General features: G+C 42.8%; 1 pseudogene; it reads right to left on the bottom strand.

Annotated features, from left to right (window-relative positions):
* Window positions 1–3439: 3439 nt before the first annotated feature.
* LOC118594755 lies at window positions 3440–3878 on the bottom strand (annotated as a pseudogene).
* Between the last annotated feature and the right edge of the window lie 1633 nt (window positions 3879–5511).

Raw genomic sequence — 5511 nt, 5'->3', positions numbered from 1 at the left:
AACCACCCCCCACATGTATACATATGCATACAACAACAACAACAACAACACACACACACACACACACACACACACACACACACACACACACCCCATTCATTTTTAGCATTCTGTTATGGTGACTGACTGACACATTTCACATATAACAATGTTATGTTAATAATCTGGCTTTCCAGAAAACAAAGCTCTAATGCTGTATTGGATGATTTCTATCATGTAAATTCTCCCATTGTGGCTGATCCCAAAGTGATGCCCTCATGGCTTGGTGACAGTCCTTGTGAGTCTGCATAAGCTGACTTGCTCATCTTGAGACAGACACTTTGACATTCAGGGCTGGGTGGGTGAAGCACCTCCATCTGCCCCCAGGACACTAGACTTAAGTAGGCCGTGTCCTCTGATTTAATTAGCATTATCAGCTGACACATTGCATGGCAGCTATTGCATACTCTGCCTTTGGCTACATATAAGTTGGTAATTATTTCTGAAGATACTATGATTATCTGTGCCTCTGTAGGCATTTTTGGTGATATTATTAGAGTAAAATATATTATAACATAGAAGTTACAATTTTCAAGTTAATAGGTTGGTGGTATTATTCATAAAATAAATGCTTATTTATTTATTATTCTGAAAATACATAAAACATAAAAGTACCCCCTCCCCCACCTCCCCCGTATTTCTCAAGAAAAGCACAGTTCATCTTGTAGTATCATCAAAAACAAAAACTTTACTCCCAAAGTTTGTCAAAGTAGGTTGATAGTCCTGAAAGTATGTCCAACATGACTAAATATGTTTATCACTTTTGAGAGCCCTTATCAGAGGGAGAAATAAAAAATATGTCTTCCTGGCTCCTTCCTTCCCAGAGGCAGTTGAGATGACATTAACAGTATGATTGGATAACCTTAGGACACAGGTTTGCATTCACCACCGGCCATGATGGTTTTGAGATGAATCTAGGCTCTTGAAGTTGATTAATGGTGGCCTTGTCAGAGGGGCCGCAGATGGCAGTTGACTTCAGGGTGTCAGCCCACCAGGGGGCAAATCCCTGATGAGCGAAGTATCTCCTATAGATGGCCCCAAGACCACAGACACCAGAACGTCTTTTGTTCTGCTGTGCTTTTACATGTTGCTGCTGTCATCTTTCTCTGGTATCTGGAATGGGTGTGAATAAGTGTGGGGAGATCCCCACTGCCTGTAATGTAGTGTGTTTGTCTCCTGGAAACATCCCGTCCTACTGGGAATTTTTACCTGTGGATTATTATGAAGATGATTTCTTCCTAAGCTGTACTGTTTAATTGATAATAATAATGTTAGTTTAAATAGAGTTTTGATGGTTAAAAATAAAACAAAGAAGTGTCACACAGCTAGAACACATGAATTTCTACTGAGGAACCATATAGACTGTGGCTTAGATTAATGATTAAGAAAAACAATTGAGTCCCAGTAGCCCACCTAGTTTAAATTTTTTTAATCTTAATGTTGGGAGATGTGTTCACAGGTTTCAGAGTGCATCACAGCTGAAACAAAGCTTTGAAAACAACTTAAAGTTAGACTAAGATGTTTTTGTTAAATAACTTTGAGGTGAAAAACCCAAGAAAACAATCTAAAGTTTTAGAAGGCACATAGCTGAATGTGGAACTCTTTAAGGTCTGGAAACAAGAACAAAGCAGCCCAGTTGTCATTAGCTGACTGCCTTTCTTGCTAGGATGATCAAAGATGATGATTAATTCCTTGTACCCATTTTTGCCCTCCATCTCCTGATAGAAAAAAAGTGTAGATGAGCAGGTGTGCAATTTAAAGTAGAGCTGACTGGTTTTCATGTATGAAAGTTTAGATTTGTGATTCCTTTAAGATTCCTTATAAGATGACCTTTCAAGATAAATAATAAAGTGATGGATCCTTTCTTTGTGACCGCCATGTGCAGACTTGCCAGTAAAAGAAATGGCCAAGAAAAACATCCCCTGCCGGTTCACACTCTGTTAATCTGTAACAAGTTATTTAGACGTGAATGTATGTGGGTTCTTGGGATGACTTTGTTTTAATCACGTAAGGGAGATGAAGCTGTAGACAGAATACAGGAAGAGGATGCAAAAGAAGAACAAAGAAAAGGCCTGAAGGAAACCATCAAGAGAGTGTGTATCTTTTCCCTTTACCCTCTCAGACAAAAAGGTCACAGCACATCAACTCTGTGGATTTCCCTTTGAGCCCTGCATTGCTGGAGGCTGGTCCCTCCAGGCTGTGGAAGTTGATTATGAGGTTTGGGGACTAATATTCACCTTACTAATATGGACTTTAAGTCCAGTTAAAATAGCTCTTGTTCTGGGCATTGGTGGTGCATGCCTTTAATCCCAGCACTTGGGAGGCAGAGGCAGGTGGATCTTTGTGAGTTCGAGGCCAGCCTGGTTTACAGAGCGAGATCCAGGAAAGATGCAAAGCTACACAGAGAAACCCTGTCTCGAAAAACCAAAAAAAAAAAGGTCTTCTTATAGATATTTCATCTCTGTTTGGAGGGGATGATGACCTCAAGCTCACAGGAATAATCAGTAGCAAGATGAATACAATTCCAGGCTCCCCTCATTTCCTCCATAACCGGAGGCTTTCTACATGATGGTGCTCTGTAGAACCGCTCCTCTTTGTGACTCATGGGTGGTTAACTCCCTTCAGCTGCAACCCATCAATGTGTGTTGTCTGTTCCTTTTGTTCTTCTTTGGTTTGTTGCTGTATTTCCTCCTCCTCCTCCTCCTCCTCCTCCTCCTCCTCCTCCTCCTCCTCTTCCTCCATCTCCCAATTAGCCTTTTTTTTTTTGTTTTTTGTTTGTTTGTTTTTGTTTTTTTTCAAGACAGGGTTTCTCTGTGTAGCTTTGCGCCTTTCCTAGAACTTGCTTTGGAGACCAGGCTGGCCTCGAACTCACAGAGATCCGCTTGCCTCTGCCTCCCAAGTGCTGGGATTAAAGGTGTGTGCCACCACCGCCAGTCCCAATTAGCCCTTTTATCTATCTATCTATCTATCTATCTATCTATCTATCTATCTGTCTGTCTGTCTGTCTATCTATCTATCTATCTATCTATCTATCTATCTATCTATCTAAATTGAAGGTCCCTTACTGGTCCTGCTTTCATGAGTGACCAAAATCAAGGGGAAGGGATAGGCAACCAGCTGGTACAGGGAGGGTCATTTCCACATATCATTTACACAAAGAACTAAACAGAGCAGCCCAGAGTCACTATTGTGGTTAGAAGTTGGCGGCATGGCATGGGGGCGGGATGAGGAGTAGGGATGTCACTAAAAAAAATACAGGCTCTCCCCAAACTGGGTGTCTGGGAAGGGACTTGGTCTGCAACAACCCAAGAGGAATCAGAAGATCAAAGAAAGCAGTTTTGGAGGGCAGGAACCACCAGGGACTGAGTGGGGATGCTCCAGGCAGGGGACTGGAGGCCGCTCACAAAGCCTTGCCCTCCAGGGAGGTGACAGCAGCCACTTAGTTATTTTGCCAGGGTGCAGTGGTCTTTGACCAGCTCTTAGCAGTTTACTTGTGATTCATATTTGATTCCTGTGAGATTCTTCTTGATAGCATCCTCAGGGCTGGCATTGTGCTCTTAAGGGGTGTACTGTCTGGGGCCCAGAAGATGAACACCAGGCCCTCCTCCTTGTTCTTGATTGCATTGTAGACAGCATAGTGGCGGTAGCATCTTGGCAAAAATGATGTAGGGTGGTCCACAGTCTGCCCTACATCCCCCACAGATCCCCAGGATCTCCTTGTCCTCCTCCAGAAGCCTCGCCTTCTTGCGTTCCTTCATTTCCGGTGTTGAGGACTTGTGTACTTCCATGTCATTGAACACCTTGATGACACCGTCAGAGACAGTCACACCAGAGGCCATGTTTCCAGAAGCGTTCAACACAGAACTGAGCCAACCGCAGCTGCTGTTGGGATCTGACTGAGTGCTATATTTCTCCTACAGAATATTTTAATAGTTTGAGTTCACCCATGAGTGTAAAGTCTTAATCCCTCGGTGTTAATTCTGAGTGTGTCGTGAGGTGGAACGCCTGCTTCTTTTTGTTGTAGTTTGTCCATGCACCTTCATTGAGAAGACTGTTTCCACTTTGGATTAATTAACTGCATATGTTAGTTACTGTGTATTCCCGGGACACTAATTCTTCTCAGCAACATAAATAGAAACATATTCAGAATTGGCGAGTTCTCGATTATGCTTGAAGTAAATGGCCACAGAGCAATGATTCAAATGCATGCCTGGGATCAGAAGCCCAGCATCCTCTGGTTGTTTCATAGGGCCTCTTCAAAAGGAAATACAGCCCCTGTTCTCCTGACCCATTACATATTATAATATGCTTTCCGTTCCCATCATCCATCACAGGCAGTGTTTGTCTTTACAATGCTGCCTGTGACCATGGCGGTGTCTTGTCATGTGTATCTGGACTTGCTCTCTTTATTGGCCAATTTCCGGGCAGTTAGCTGCCCCCCATAACCCTCCAACAAAAATCTTTACTGTTTGAAGATGGACGTCTTTGAGGGATTTAAAAAGAAATCGAGGGTGGAATAATGAAGAAATAAAATGTACCTCTACCTAGCTGCTAATAATTTGATAAAACTTAAACTAGAAAACAAAGGAAAATTCCCAAACCCATAGCTCCTGCTTAAAAAAAGAATTGAAATTATTTTTTGATTCTCTCTCCTTCCCCGCCCCAGTGTGTGTGTGTGTGTGTGTGTGTGTGTGTGTGTGTGTGTGTGAATGTGGTATATGTGGTGTGTGTGTGTGTGTGTGTGTGTGTGTGTGTGTATGTGGTGTATGCATGTGTGTGTGTGTGTGTGTGTGTGTGTATGTGGTGCATGTGTGTGTGTATGTGGTATATGTGTATATGTGGTGTGTGTGTGTGTGTGTGTGTGTGGTGTATGTGTATGTGGTATATGTGTATGTGGGGTATGTGTGTATGTAGGTGTATGTGTGTGTGTGTGTGATGTATGTATGTATGTGGTGTGTGTGTGTATGTGGTGTGTGTGTATGTGGTGTGTGTGTATGTGGTGTGTGTGTATGTGGTGTGTGTGTATGTGGTGTGTGTTTGTATGTGGTGTATGCGTGTGTGTGTGTGTGTGTGTATGTGTGTGTATGTGTGGTGTATGTGATGTGTGTGTATGTGTGTGTGATGTGTGTGTATGTGGTACATGTGTATGTGGGGTATGTGTGTATGTAGGTGTATGTGTGGTGTGTGTGTGTGTGTGGTGTATGTGTGTGTGTGATGTGTGTGTATGTGGTGTATGTGTGTGTATGATGTGTGTGTATGTGGTGTATGTGTGTGTGTGATGTGTGTGTATGTGGTATGTGTGTGTGTGGTGTGTGTGTGGTGTATGTGTGTGTGTGATGTATGTGTATGTGGTGTATGTGTATGTGGGGTATGTGTGTATGTAGGTGTGTGTGTGTGATGTATGTGTATGTGGTGTATGTGTGTGTGTGGTGTGTGTGTGTATCTATGCACATAAGGCCAGAGGCATGGTGC

The sequence above is a fragment of the Onychomys torridus genome, chromosome 13 (genome assembly GCF_903995425.1).
Source record: "Onychomys torridus chromosome 13, mOncTor1.1, whole genome shotgun sequence".
Lineage (NCBI taxonomy): Eukaryota > Metazoa > Chordata > Mammalia > Rodentia > Cricetidae > Onychomys > Onychomys torridus.
This window is presented reverse-complemented; position numbering and strand designations above follow the sequence as displayed.